At 40.3% G+C, this 16,097-nt stretch overlaps 1 pseudogene across 1 annotated transcript; it reads left to right on the forward strand.

The window, feature by feature from the left end:
• Positions 1-1,207: 1,207 nt before the first annotated feature.
• LOC147724995 (NADH dehydrogenase [ubiquinone] 1 alpha subcomplex subunit 6 pseudogene) lies at positions 1,208-1,693 on the forward strand (annotated as a pseudogene). Its single transcript, XR_015309946.1, has one exon. The product of XR_015309946.1 is annotated as an NADH dehydrogenase [ubiquinone] 1 alpha subcomplex subunit 6 pseudogene (transcript).
• Positions 1,694-16,097: the final 14,404 nt, after the last annotated feature.

The following is a 16,097-nucleotide window of genomic DNA, read 5'->3' on the forward strand; positions in this document are numbered from 1 at the left end:
TTTAGATACTAGTACCATGCGTGAGGTGGTATTCGCAGGTTTTTTTTGCAGGCTTTCTTGTCTGTTTATGGCGTTGACCCATGTAAGCGCATCGTTTAGGAAGGTGTCAGGGTAACCCCTTTTGGCGAAGCGATTTTGCATTTCTCTCAATCTGATGTTGCATGTGTTTTCTTCTGAAACGATTCGTTTTACGCGTAGCATTTGGGAAAAAGGTAGATGTTTTTTAAGGGATTCTTGGTGGAAGCTAGAATAATGCAATGAGTTATTGCGGTCTGTGCTTTTTCGGTGTAGGTCTGTGATGATTTGCTTATTGATTATTTTTATGTTGACGTCCAAAAATGAAATTTCAATGTCGCTCATTGACCACGTGAGTTTGATTCGTTCATCTTTGGTGTTGAGTTCATTGAGGGCTGCATTGAGAGACTCCTGGGTGTCAGTCCACATAAAAAACAGGTCATCAATGTATCGGACGTACATCTTGATTTTGTCAAAAAAGTTGGGGTTGTCGTAGATATATAGCTGTTCAAAGTTGTGCATGTATATATTGGCGTACGTAGGAGCCGCACAATTTCCCATCGCCATTCCTGACCGTTGTAAGTACCATTTATTGTCATGTTGGAAGTAACTATGGTATAGGGTGTATACCATAAGTTCCATTAAGAACGATTGCATGGATGGTTCAATGTCACTATATAGTAAGGCTTGCTCAATTGCTTCAATACCTCCTTGGTGTGGTATGGAAGTGTACAAAGCGCTGACATCAGCCGTGCACAGTATAATTGGTTCAAGAATGTTGGCGTCCACTTGTTGTAATTTCAGGAGAAATTCGGTGGTATCCCTGATGTAACTCGTCATGTTAATAACTAAAGGTTGCAAATATATGTCGATATATTTACTGACTGGTTCATGTAGTGATCCTTTTGTAGATACAATGGGTCTGAAGGGAGGATCTCGAAGATTTTTATGTATTTTCGGTGACATGTGTATGACAGGGCTTTTAGGGTAGTTGCAGAGCAAGTCATTTCTGGTGCGATCTTCGATAATGCCGGCTTCATGAGCTTTGGTAACCAAGTTAGAGAGGGTGGTTTGAAACTCATTGGTGGGATTATGATCCAGTTGTAGATAGATGTTGTCATCTTGAATATGTTGAAGTAGGCATTTATTGTAAAGACTGGTCCGCTGATTGGCGGTGGGCTGCGACGTGTAGATTGGTGGAGAAGCGGGTACCCGGTAGCTTGGAGATGGCAGCGCCGGTGACCTCTGGAACAGCGAGGGCAGTGGTGAAGCCTCTATTTAGTCGAGATCTAGGCGAGGCCAAGCGCCGTGTGCGGGAGCTGTATCGGGCCTGGTACCGAGAAGTGCCCAATACTGTGCACGTGTACCAGCTAGACATTACAGTGCGACAGGGCCACGACAAGGTGCGTGAGATGTTCCGCAAGAACAGCCACGTCACAGATCCCCGTGCCATTGACATGCTGGTGATCAAGGGAAAGATGGAGCTGGAGGAGACCATCCATGTATGGAAGCAGCGCACCCACATCATGCGCTATTTCCATGAGACGGAGACGCCGCGTCCTCAGGACTTCCTTTCACGATTCTATGCCGGACATAACCCGTGAACCCTGCCTCTTGCCTGCCTGTACAGCTCTGCTCAGAATGAATAAAGCTCTTTGTTGATTGAAAAAAAAAAAAAGACTGGTGTTTAAAATTACAAGTGCTCCGCCCTTATCGGCTTTTACACATTTAATCTGTGTGTTGTTGGCTAGATTCTTCAAGGTATCTTTATCCTTTTGTGTAAGATTGATGTGTTTGGGTGTTCTTTTGAAATTGATTTTGGATAGTTCTTGTCAAACAAGGTTTTCAAAAAGGTCGATGCTTTTGTGGCTGTTGGGGGCTTGGTATGTACTCGCTGATCGTAGACCTCTTAGTTGATCAGGTTTTTGGTTAGGGTCTTTGGTGAGGACATTGTCGAAAAAGTGTTGTAAACGAAGCTTACGCGTAAGTTTGAAAGTGGACACTTCCAGTTCAAGTAGATTGGTGTGTGTTACTGGAATGAAAGCTGTGCCTTTCTCTAACAAGTTGATTTGATGTTCAGTCAGCTGAGTGTCAGAGATGTTAATAACTAAGTGACTTTTTTCGGTTTGGTGTCCTTCTTGGATACTGTACTTCTGGTTAATGGTGGACTTTTCTCCGTGTCTTTTTTTCTTGCTCCTCCTGAGTCTTCGGTGACTTCTGGGCCTGACGCTAAAAAATGAACCTGAGATGGAGGTTGTGCGTCAATGGTTGATGTGCTGGCTTGGATGTTGGGAGCATTTTCAGTAGTGTCGATGTTAGTGCTTGGAGTAGTTTTTCGTGCTGGTCGGTAGGTAGAGTCACTGCTTGACGATGAAGTATCGGTTTGAGTGTTGAAAGGTCGGTTGCGACGTCTTTGGGCGTATACCTCAGCCCAAGAGTATACTTCGTCTAGTTTGTAGTCTAAAGTATCTCTTCGATACTTTCTAATTTTACGATCGTTTATCTCTTTAGTATGTTTATCAAGCATATCTTTAATGTCTTGCAAAGTGGTATTCAGTTCCTCTGTGGTTAAAAGATTTTTCAGTTCAGAGTCTATTTCAGTGATTTCTTTTTCAAGGTCTTTGAGGATGCTTGAAAGTTCTTATACAATGAGTAAAATTAAATCAAGGCTGCATTTGTTGAGTATACCTTCCCATTTCTCTTTAAATGTTTTTGAATTTTTGCATAGTGAAGGCTTAAGGGAGATTCTAAGTCCTCGTGGGATTCTGTGGGCTCTGTGGTACCTCAGTAATGTGCTCGCGTGGAGCTTTTGATTGATGTGTCTTTTTGAAAGGTATATTAGTTGTTTCAGGCATTGTTCCTTAGTTCGTGAAGCTGTACTCAGGTTAATGTCTTCTTCGATCAGGGAATAAATTCTTCGGCATTCCTCTTCATTGTATGCAAGGGTATGAGCTTTTGCGTCAGTGGATTTGCTCATTTCATCAAATTGCATGGTTGTGGCGTGCTACCCTCTGTCGTGGCGGATAAAGGAATTTACAAGAATGAGGTGTGGAGGGTGCACAGCTGTAGGTTGAAAAACTGTTCAAGAAAGTGATTTTCTCAGTGGGGTGCACTTCTTGGATGCGTTTCCGTCGAAACGCCAATCGAAGTCACAGAGAGTAGTGTACGCATGAGGCATGCAAGTACATCCCAAGGAGGCACACCTGGGTGGTTCAAAAACAATGATTCCACTGTAGGATTGAATATTTTATTTTCATTCAAATTATATTTTGGTAGTTGATGATATTGTGTTCATATCAATGACATTAGGTTTGTAATCCAAAGTTCATTTCAAGCATGTAGCTCCGATGCATTTCGGGCTAAAACGCCCTTTTTCAAGGAGCGCTGAAAGAAGAAGCAAAAACAGTCGTTGGGAACGTGCTGGTGGGCTACATAAAGAAAATTACTTAGGTGATGGGAACTGAGTGTACTCGCATGCCTCATGCGTACACTACTCTCTGTGATTTCGATTGGTGTTTCGACGGAAACGCATCCAAGAAGTGCACCCCACTGAGAAAATCACTTTCTTGAACAATTTTTCAACCTACAGCTGTGCACCCTCCACACCTCATTCTTGTCAATTCCTTTATCCGCCACGATAGAGGGTAGCACGCCACAACCATGCAATTTGATGAAATTAGCAAATCCACTGACGCAAAAGCTCATACCCTTGCATACAATGAAGAGGAATGCCGAAGAATTTATTCCCTGATCGAAGAAGACATTAACCTGAGTACAGCTTCACGAACTAAGGAACAATGCCTGAAACAACTAATATACCTTTCAAAAAGACACATCAATCAAAAGCTCCACGCGAGCACATTACTGAGGTACCACAGAGCCCACAGAATCCCACGAGGACTTAGAATCTCCCTTAAGCCTTCACTATGCAAAAATTCAAAAACATTTAAAGAGAAATGGGAAGGTATACTCAACAAATGCAGCCTTGATTTAATTTTACTCATTGTAGAAGAACTTTCAAGCATCCTCAAAGACCTTGAAAAAGAAATCACTGAAATAGACTCTGAACTGAAAAATCTTTTAACCACAGAGGAACTGAATACCACTTTGCAAGACATTAAAGATATGCTTGATAAACATACTAAAGAGATAAACGATCGTAAAATTAGAAAGTATCGAAGAGATACTTTAGACTACAAACTAGACGAAGTATACTCTTGGGCTGAGGTATACGCCCAAAGACGTTGCAACCGACCTTTCAACACTCAAACCGATACTTCATCGTCAAGCAGTGACTCTACCTACCGACCAGCACGAAAAACTACTCCAAGCACTAACATCGACACTACTGAAAATGCTCCCAACATCCAAGCCAGCACATCAACCATTGACGCACAACCTCCATCTCAGGTTCATTTTTTAGCGTCAGGCCCAGAAGTCACCGAAGACTCAGGAGGAGCAAGAAAAAAAGACACGGAGAAAAGTCCACCATTAACCAGAAGTACAGTATCCAAGAAGGACACCAAACCGAAAAAAGTCACTTAGTTATTAACACCTCTGACACTCAGCTGACTGAACATCAAATCAACTTGTTAGAGAAAGGCACATCTTTCATTCCAGTAACACACAGCAATCTACTTGAACTGGAAGTGTCCACTTTCAAACTTACGCGTAAGCTTTGTTTACAACACTTTTTCGACAATGTCCTCACCAAAGACCCTAACCAAAAACCTGATCAACTAAGAGGTCTACGATCAGCGAGTACATACCAAGCCCCCAACAGCCACAAAAGCATCGACCTTTTTGAAAACCTTGTTCGACAAGAACTATACAAAATCAATTTCAAAAGAACACCCAAACACATCAATCTTACACAAAAGGATAAAGATACCTTGAAGAATCTAGCCGACAACACACAGATTAAATGTGTAAAAGCCGATAAGGGCGGAGCACTTGTAATTTTAAACACCAGTCTTTACAATAAACGCCTACTTGAACATATTCAAGATGACAACATCTATCTACAACTGGATCATAATCCCACCAATGAGTTTCAAACCACCCTCTCTAACTTGGTTACCAAAGCTCATGAAGCCGGCATTATTGAAGATCGCACCAGAAATTACTTGCTCTGCAACTACTCTAAAAGCCCTGTCATACACATGTCACCAAAAATACATAAAAATCTTCGAGATCCTCCCTTCAGACCCATTGTATCTACAAAAGGATCACTACATGAACCAGTCGGTAAATATATCGACAGATACTTGCAACCTTTAGTCATTAACATGACGAGTTACATCAGGGATACCACCGAATTTCTCCTGAAATTACAACAAGTGGACACCAACATCCTTGAACCAATTATACTGTGCACGGCTTATGTCAGCGCTTTGTACACTTCCATACCACACCAAGGAGGTATTGAAGCAATTGAGCAAGCCTTACTATATAGTGACATTGAACCATCCATGCAATCGTTCTTAATGGAACTTATGGTATACACCCTATACCATAGTTACTTCCAACATGACAATAAATGGTACTTACAACGGTCAGGAATGGCGATGGGAAATTGTGCGGCTCCTACGTACGCCAATATATACATGCACAACTTTGAACAGCTATATATCTACGACAACCCCAACTTTTTTGCCAAAATCAAGATGTACGTCCGATACATTGATGAACTGTTTTTTATGTGGACTGACACCCAGGAGTCTCTCAATGCAGCCCTCAATGAACTCAACACCAAAGATGAACGAATCAAACTCACGTGGTCAATGAGCAACATTGAAATTTCATTTTTGGACGTCAACATAAAAATAATCAATAAGCAAATCATCACAAACCTACACCGAAAAAGCACAGACCGCAATAACTCGTTGCATTATTCTAGCTTCCGCCAAGAATCCCTTAAAAAACATCTACCTTTTTCCCAAATGCTACGCGTAAAACGAATCGTTTCAGAAGAAAACACATGCAACATCAGATTGAGAGAAATGCAAAATCGCTTCGCCGAAAGGGGTTACCCTGACACCATCCTGAACGATGCGCTTATACGGGTCAACGCCATAAACAGACAAGAAAGCCTGCAAAAAAAACCTGCGAATACCACCTCACGCATGGTACTAGTATCTAAATATTCAACCATCAGCCACACCTTCAAAAAAATTCATTCTCAAACACTTGCCCATTCTCCAAATGGAACCTGATTTCAGGGAATGCTTTCAAGATCCACCACTTTTTGCATATTCCCGCAGCAGCAACCTAAAAGAAATTCTTACAAAAACCTCAGACATCCACGTTGAATACAGAAGAACTATACCGTGTAAAAATTGCAACAACTGTAACTGCATTATCAAGGGAAACGTCATACCACATCCAATGAAAGGCTACCCCATCAAATTACAAGTCAACGCTACTTGTGATTCTATGAACTTAATCTATGCCATCAAATGTCCATGCTGCCAATTATATGTAGGTAAAACTGAACGCAAAATAAAAACCCGTATGAATGAGCATAAGTCAAACATCCGCACCAGAAATGAAAAGTCTAACATAGCTGTACATTTTAATGAGTTGCGCCACACCATCGCTCAACTTCAGTTTATTGTGTTAGAGACAGTTTCAAAAAAAGAGGGCATTGACATTCGGAAATTTCTCTTGAAAAGAGAATTAGAATGGATTTATAGACTTCAGACCCTCAAACCTAACGGACTCAATGATCGTGTTGAATATAGCTATTTTTTGTGATTGCATTACAGTATCTTGAAGTTTTTGTGATTGTATTACTGTATTTTGATGTTGTTACTCGCATTCTTCCCTATGTTCTTACCACCCTTTGTTTCCTGTTCCAAGATGGCCACCACAGTCACACACTCTATCCTTTTTCTATGTTTACCACACTTCCGTTTTTATACAAACACCACCCGTAACCCACACACTTTCAGAACGCCAGCACCGCTAACCACGAGACGCATGTTTTTCTGCATGAAGTAAGTCTATACTCCCGCGTTTGTTAACCTGCACCAACGCGTTCGGCGTTGTCACTCGTATTTTCCCGGTGCACGCCATTTCGGCAGCATGTTCTGATTACCGATTTTGCTTGCACTTACTTTTAGTATTTGAACCTTCGTTTTCAACCTGATTTAACCCCAGCATTTACTTATTACAGCCTCTTTCACATTACCTTCACCCTTCACATTCCTTTCATGCCCCCTACGCATTTGTAAAACCACCTTTATTCACCATTATTTCACTCAGTTCCCATCACCTAAGTAATTTTCTTTATGTAGCCCACCAGCACGTTCCCAATGACGTTTTTTTCTTCTTCTTTCAGCGCTCCTTGAAAAAGGGCGTTTTAGCCCGAAATGCATCGGAGCTACATGCTTGAAATGAACTTTGGATTACAAACCTAATGTCATTGATATGAACACAATATCATCAACTACCAAAATATAATTTGAATGAAAATAAAATATTCAATCCTACAGTGGAATCATTGTTTTTGAACCACCCAGGTGTGCCTCCTTGGGATGTACTCGCATGCTTCATGCGTACACTACTCTCTGTGACATACCACGGTTTCACATTTAGAACCCTCATATACGCATTAGTTGGACCGGTGGTGGTATATCTTGATTCTCCGCCATTAAAATATGCGTTATTGCATTATCATTGGGTTCAATTGTGTTGTATGCAAGCCTCAAGCCTGAGGCAACCACTTGAGAGCGCAGTAGTGTCCAGTGATTGATGGTGAGTCTCACTTACGCATAAAGTGGTCAAAATGATAAATTTAAAAACTTTCTCACATCCATTAGAAGAATTTTAATTAGGGTGAGGATGGGAGAGGTTATTAAACATTTCTGTTGGGTATATAGTCGGAGCGTGTAACTGGATCCACTATACCCTATGTTTGGTTAGGTCGACATGTTTCTGCCCCACTGTGCCCAGCCGGGTCTATGAGGCATTCATCAGGACAAGAAAGGTTGTACTCACACAATTTGTGCAGCTACAAAAGTGGACTGTCTTGTTGCCACTATATTTTTAAATGAGGTTATGTTGCACCTCTTTGGCTTTAAAAGTATACTTCATCGGGGATTAACCGGAAATTATTCCAGAGCCGCTATCGGTGTTGTGCCTCCTTGTGATGGCTCTGCATAGAAACAAAAAGGAAGAAAAGAGAACAAAGATTCATCTCAATCTTAAATACCGTGGAACAGGGATTAAACTCTAAAGAAGACTGGATGAGAATAATCAGTTAAGACCAGCCTCACTATACTTGGGAGACAGAGTGATATACAGTCTCAGTCAGATAGAGAAGGGGATAAAGCCGACTTATGAATATAACATTAGTTGAAATAAGAATAGGCAAGATTGGACATAAGTATCAGAGAGCGATGTTAAGCGTTGTCCCCGTTATAATTAACAGGCTGCATTCAGTATGAAATTTAACCTCTTAAACATTCTTGCATTTAGGTGTAGCGCAACCGGGTTAACAAAGTTTCACATTTAAAATAGCCGGTAATTAACATGCTGCACTCAATAACAACGTTAACCTTTAAAACATCTTTGTTTTAAAGTGTAGCAAGATCGGATCAATAAAGTTCCACATACAAAATATCGCCCTTTAAAGAGTCTTTTGAGCGGTATTGCCCTTCAAGAACGACCCGAGGGGCATCGCCCCTTTAACAAATAATTGTCCCATGAGCCTTAGCGGATATATAGGAAGTCACATGGAAGGGAATGAGATTTGCACCGTGTGTGAAAGGAGAGACGAACGTGGTAGCCGTAGGATGTAACAGGAGCCATATAGGTAAGGAGGAAATGATTATTTAAAAATAGGGGTCAGACTAAGCGACTGGGAGAAGAAGGAATCCGTGAGGGAAGTACATTAACCCCTCAAGATACTAGGAAGGCCAATTTTGGCTACTAGGAGTAGCTCCCATAGTAAAAAGGTCGGGATCACTTTTAACCGCATGCGCGCTAGCGGTTTTACCACTGTGTGCTGCGATTTTGAAAATCCCGCGTTACGTGACAAGGTCATCTCGGCATACGCGCAGCGCAGGTAACGCCCATGACGAGCTGACCTTGTCATGCGCATCGAAGGGGTTAAAACAGTTATGGAGCACAAAGAAGGACTGTAGGCACCACCACAATCAAAAAGGGTTTCAACTTTTGACCGCAGATTATGGGCAGAGGGATGCGATGGATTCATCACCCAATGAATTACAATTATTTTATTTCCGTCCACTATGGGTGTGTCTACGCATAATAGGAGGTTAGCGCCATTTGTCTTAATTTATAGAACATCACGGGGATAATTCTAACAAACTGGGTAACAGGAGAGAGCCGGGCTATTTAGGTGTTACACAGGGGGCTTCTGGATAATGTAGTTCCCGGATATTATGTGCGTTGTTAAAAGATCCCGGGCTATAGAACTATCGAACTTAATATGAGGGGCTGTTTTCATATTTGTTTGAACAGCCCTGTAAATTCGTTTGCAAAGATGCAACAAATACAACCAGAAGAGAAGATGCCACACAAGTTTACAGACGGCCACAAAAAATATTCCCAACCAGAACATGCATACAATTAAAAGATAATGGAGGTAAGCATGGAGAGAAGGCAAAGATGAGATATAATAATGAGATATGTGAAAGCAAAAAATACTTACCTAAAATATATGTTATCTATAGATATTCTAAATGCGGAATTAAAAAATTGCATCAAGGGTCTGGCAGAAGGTATAAACGCGACAGACAAGAGATTGAAGCTGTACAAGAAATCTAAGTAACACTATAGGAATGTCACCATCACCTATGCAACAGGTGAGAATTCATACAGTTCAGGCTGACGGCTATACGAAGGGTCAGTCGGCAGATCTAATATGCCCCTATATGCTAAAAAGGGCACCTATTATTTTCGTCACAGAAAGCGTATTAAAGCTTTCATATGTCCCTACATGTTATAAACAAGGGCCCCTACGTTTTTTCCGCAGAAAGTGCATTCCAATTGAAATTTGATTTGAGTTGATATTGCAGAAATAAGAGACGATCTACTAAAGTTTAAGGTAAATACATCATTTATAAATACAAGAGATAGTCACCTAAAGAAGGTGGGATGAGCAGGAGAAAGATTAACTAATCCCCAAGACATTAAAATTAAAAAGTGGTCATATTAATCTCCTTAAGGATTATAGACACTAGGGACCACAAGAAATTGGTGTATGAAAGTGAGGTTTGGGATATGTATGATGAAGAGAATTTGAAACTTTTCAAATAGTGTATATAGATAAGGCTAATGCATTAAACATGACAAACAGCAAACTCTGTTTTTTATAAAAAAGATTTTGTTAACTATTGAATCCTATGGATACATTAGTTTGAAACAGTTTTTATATTTATGTACATTATTGTTTACTCCGATGCACTGATTGTTTCATATCTCTTGCTAGATAGAATATATGAGGAAGGAAATATATTAAATTTTGTCCTAATGAAGGTGGAAGAAAAAATCTTATCCCACTGAAACGCGTCAACGCTTTGGTTTTTGTTAAATCTGGAGCAGGACATTGAGTCTCATAATCGTATTTCAGATTTGGACCATGTTTGTAGCATGAAAACAGATTGACAACAGTGAGGGCTGATATATAGGTCCCCAGTCTTTGGCTTCCTTTCATATAATGTTTTTTAACTTCACATTGTTGCTAAACTGTGTGCTTTAAGAATTGTATCCATTCTTCATGTGTATGAATTTGTTATGTATTTTGTAATGCACTATTTTATTGAATGATCAGATATAGAACATATGTTTTTAACTATTTTGAACCAAATAAATTGGATCAGATATACATTTTTAATTGTTTTTGATCTGTTCCAAATCCATAAATGAGTGGTGTGTATGAGGTTTAAATATAGTGATCTAGTCCATAGGGAAACTTATTTTAACTAAATTGTTACTGGTGCTCTGTCCCTATTAGGACTCTAAAGAGCCCCTCTCCTTGTTGTCTATATATACGATACCAAAGTAAGGTATAGTGTGCACCGAGTCTAGTGGATCTCCATAGGTATAGCAGAGGCTAAAGTAGATAATACCTTACTCCCTTTTGTGGTAGTGTGGTCTAGCAGTCCGGGTCATCAAGAGAGTAGTGTTAAGCATTTGTTGTACACACTCAGACAATAAATGATGTCACACACTCCAAGACTGAATGCAGACCAATTGTTTGAATAAACGTTGTTATATTGTTTTTATTTCTAGAACCAAGGTAAACTTAGTAGTAGGTAAGTGATACTGTCAGCAATACAATGAATACTGAATACTGAATTTGTAGGAACATTCATATAACTTTTTCAATGCAGAAATAGATTTGTAAACTCTTCTAAAATGCTTGTGATCAGTTTTAGATTACTTTCAGATTACTTATATAGTTTTGTATAAAACACACTCCTAAAACAGTTTGCCCAACACAGGATATTTGTAAGCAGGTTAACTCTTGTCTAAGCAATAGGTTACTTGTTGTGCAGTACAAGACAGTTCAACATTTAGAAGAATTTTCAGAGAAAACCCACCATTCAGCCCCAGGCAAAAATCGAAGTATTAAGCTATAGATGAGTGGCGTGGCTACAACGCCAACTAAGATGGCCGCCTAGAGTGGGTCCTCCGCCGCACCTGGACAAGCCTCTCTTTTTTCCATGAGCTTCCCGGCATTTTTCTCGGCGTCGGACATCTGCATCTCGCGTCGGAATGCGTGGAGCACTCGGTGAGCCCTTTTTTTGAAGACGAGCGTTTGTCTGTGCTCATTCAGCTGCTGCGGTCCGTTTCCCTCATAACAGGGACGGCCGCCGCCATTTTAGATGCCTCCGACTTCACCCTCGATATGCTGCCGCCTGCTGCTTCTAATTGCTCCTGTACTCCTGACTTTACTGTTTTGGTCAGGAATCATCAAAAATTATAGCAATTGCCTTGGAGGAGCGGGCTATTTCCTCATTGACGCTCCATTTCCCTCAAGTGGAACTCACAATGACTATCTCACATCTCCGCCATTTTAGAGGTATTTCAGCTTTTCCCTCATAATTAATGTGTCTTCACAGGATTGTTTTCTTGCTGTATGGACAATTGTTATGACGCTCGACTTAAATGCTGATGTTTACTATTACCTTCATTGATGGTCTCTTTGGAAGTTTTCCCCTTTGTCATTTACTACAGTGGCTTTGACGTTTTTCGCCATATTTCTCCGGGACTGCACCTAGGTATATTTTTCAATTTGATATTGCTGTGACTATGCTTTCTATTCGCAAATATTGACTTTCTCCTGGTGATATGTCTTTCTCTTACCGGATGTCAACTCAGGCTTGCACGTTTACGGTGTTTCCAGCCTTGTAAATTTTACGCATGTATTCATTCCCTCACACAATTTCTGGGACTCCCCCTTATGGTTCAGCCTCCATTCTACCTACCAATAATTTAGCCTGCTCTACACCGAATTCGAAGTACTTTATCTCCTATGGTCAAGTTGCGCACACCAAAATTTATTTTTGTGCCCTCTACAAGTGATCAAAGGACTTCCTCTTCAACTTTGCACGCTTCCACCACTGGGATAACAATGGATGGGACAGCACCTCACGGTTCTTCCACTAGGCAAGCCACGTCCAATAAATCTTCTCCTCCTACTACTTCAACTAAACGTCTGAAGCATGATCCTCCTTCTCCTGATAAACCCTCATCTCCTATTTGTATGGAGTTAATTTTAGAGGAAATACGCGCATTATGTCCTTTTATTGAGGAAACTAATGAAGACATGCAACTTTTGAAAGAAAAATAGTCGGCGATGGATACCCGTATTACTTCTGTTGAACAACAGGTTTCAGAGATTCAATCCAACTCCCAGCACATCTCCTCTTTAGAAAAATCAGTTCTCTCTCTTCAGCAACGTACTGAGGACTTAGAAAATAGAAATTGAAGGAATAACCTTCATATTTATGGCTTGCCGGAATCCCTAGAAGGTGATGACCCGGTGACTTTTTTCACTTCCTTCCTGCCAAAGCTTTTGGACATGTCACCTACTACTTCTCTCAGTATTCAAAGAGCCCACAGACTTGGTCCTCGCTCAGTTGCTTCAACAAAACCACGCGGAGTCATCATTCTCTTCTTGAAATTTACAGATCTGCTCTCAGTCCTCTGCGCAGCTAAATCCAAAAGACAAGTTTCCTGGCTAGGCCAACGTGTATTCCTCTCTCAAGATGTCTCAAATGCCACTGCATCAGGGAGGAAAGAATGTCTGTCTCTTCGCCCCTCTTTATGTTCTCTTGGGGCTTGATATGGTTTGTTTCATCCATGCATCTTCAAGGTCACTCACCAAAACCGGACATGGACTTTTCAGGATCCTGTTGAACTCAAAAATGCCATCCTTCTTTAATCCAATAGAGGCATGGATACCTCCTCTTCTCCCAGTGGCTAAATAGATCATCAATAATATTTTTGGTTTTTTTTTGTCTCTTTACAGCATTCCTGTTGTTATCTCTTCACAGTATTCCTGTTGTCATTTCGTATTCAATTTATCTTATATATTTTCGTATTTGTTGTTATTTGTATTCGTTTGTTACATACCTTATAATGTACTCCTTAGGTTCCCTCTTTTATCTAATCACTCTTCATTCCCTTCCATAGATTCATGCTATTTGTTCCCTCCTTCTTGTGGCTTCCTTCCTGTTGTTTTTGATGTCCTGTAGCGGTTGGATTCCTACTCTTTGAACGGTCCATCTCATTAAGTGTCGACATTACCCCACCTCCCTCTTGTATCTCCCCCTCAGGTATGTTTTTTGCAGTCGTCCTTTGGGATATGTACTGTCTCTTCTTTTTTCTCCCTTTTTGATTTCTGCAAGTTCTTCTCCTTTTTGCCTCTTTCAACTTTCCCCTTTATTCGAAGTTTTTTGCTGTTTTTCTTTTCTCTTCTCACTTGTTCTTTTTTCGGCTTTATGATGTTTACATGCACTTTTTGATGTTATTACACTTATCTCGTTTATAAATTTAGAGTTGTTTCTTGTAATGTAAAAGATGTTATTAACGCCATTAAACGGAAGAGAGTACTTTCTCACTTATCTTCTTATACCCCGATATCGTCCTTCTACAAGAGACTCACCTTATTGATCTTGAATCTCTTAAATTAAAAAGGAACTGGGTTGGTACAGTCTTATTTTCTCCCTCTGACAACAAAAAAAATGGAGTTGCAATTTTAATTCATAAAAAATTGAAGTGTAAAGTTCTATTGCAAGAAAAAGATACTGATGGTAGATTAATTTTGGCTAAGCTACTAATTAATTCAATTCCTTTAACTGTTTTTAATATCTATGGTCCTACTCAACCTAATTGTTCTTTTTGGCCCTTAATTACGGGTAAATGTCTTCAACACAAAGATGACTTATTCCTTTTAGGAGGAGATTGCATTCAGATTATGGATCCATTTCTTGATCGTGAATCCTCTGTTCGCTTTATCCCCCACAAACCTCAGAAACAATGTTTGGATACCACCTTACAAGCACGACTTTCTGACTCTTGGAGACTCACACACCCAGACACTTTAGAATATTCCTTTTTCTCTCCTCCTCAAGCTTCTTTCTGTCGCCTAGACTATATCTTTCTCTCTCCATCCTTATCTCAAAACTTACTGTCTTCTTCTATCGAACCCATTATTATTTCGGATAACGCCCCCATTGTAACGGATCTTGACTTACTTCCCCCTCATCCCAAATCTTCTTGTTGGCGATTTAATTGTGCACTTCTTACTGACCCGAACTTCTCTTCTTTTTTTTGTTCTTTCACTAATGAATTTTTCAATTTAACTCTGATCCTAATACTCCTTCTCATATCCTCTGGGATTCCTTTAAAGCTACTGCGAGAGGATTTATTATCGATTTTGTCTCTAGGAAAAAGAAGCAATTTCTTCAAAAACGTAAATTTTCCCTAGCACATATTAAAAAATTGGAGCATCAATTCTATACATCTTCTGATAAATGTATGTCACCAGAGCTTTTGCGAGCCGAAATTGCTTTCAACAAACTCACCATTGATAATGCATCTTCAATTCTTCTTCGCAGTAGTGCCTGTTATTATGGTGGTCCTAACAATTCTGGAAAGCTCTTAGCTAACTATCGTAAGTCGAATAAAGAACGGACTTCCATTGAATCCATCTATTCTTCTGACAATACTCTTCAGCATACAGACAAAGACATACTTGACCAATTCCAATTGTTTTACCGACAATTGTATAAACCAGAATCTCCCCCAACTCCCTCTCTTATTCAATCTTATTTTGAAAAGCTACCCAAACCCTCTACCTCTCATCTCAATTTTCCAGACCTTATTTATTTATTTATTTATTAATGTCATTTGTAGAGCGCGTACAAATACCCTTGGGCGTCTCGGCGCTAAAAATGCAGTAGTGTCTCACCATGATCAGGAAGTACAGAGATGTGAATTACTGATTGAATAACCATGTTTTCAGTTTTTTTCTGAACTGAAGAAGTGTGGGGCTTGTTTTTATATGGTTAGGTAAGGTGTTCCAAAGTCTGGGGGCAGCAATTGAGAAGCGGCGATCACCCCAAGAGACAGTTCGGCTTCGTCGAACCACTAATTGGTTAAGAGACATGGATCTGAGAGTTCTGGTAGGGTTTTAGGGTATCAGTTGGTTTTTGAGAAATCGAGGTCCTTGATCCTGTAGAGACTTATATACAGTACACATAGATTTGAATTTGACCCTATTGTGGATGGACAGCCAATGATAGCTTCTAAGCGTATCCGAAATGGGTGCAAACTTAGGTTTTTTTGACAGAACGCGAGCGGCAGCGTTCTGCACGGTCTGTAGTGTTTTGGTAACTCTGCTCTGAGCATTGAGCAGCAGACCGTTGCAGTAGTCTAGTGATGTGAGCACTAAAGAGGTAACTAGAGTTTTTGCTGCTGAGTCTGGTAAATAAGGTGTAATTTTTCTTACCATTCTAAGCTTGTAATGGGCGTTGGCTGCCACCTTGTTTGCGTGGGCCATAAAGTCAAGCTGATCGTCGAAGGTAACACCTAGGTTTCTA

The sequence above is a fragment of the Lissotriton vulgaris genome, chromosome 4_1 (assembly GCF_964263255.1).
Source record: "Lissotriton vulgaris chromosome 4_1, aLisVul1.2, whole genome shotgun sequence".
In the NCBI taxonomy this organism is placed as follows: domain Eukaryota; kingdom Metazoa; phylum Chordata; class Amphibia; order Caudata; family Salamandridae; genus Lissotriton; species Lissotriton vulgaris.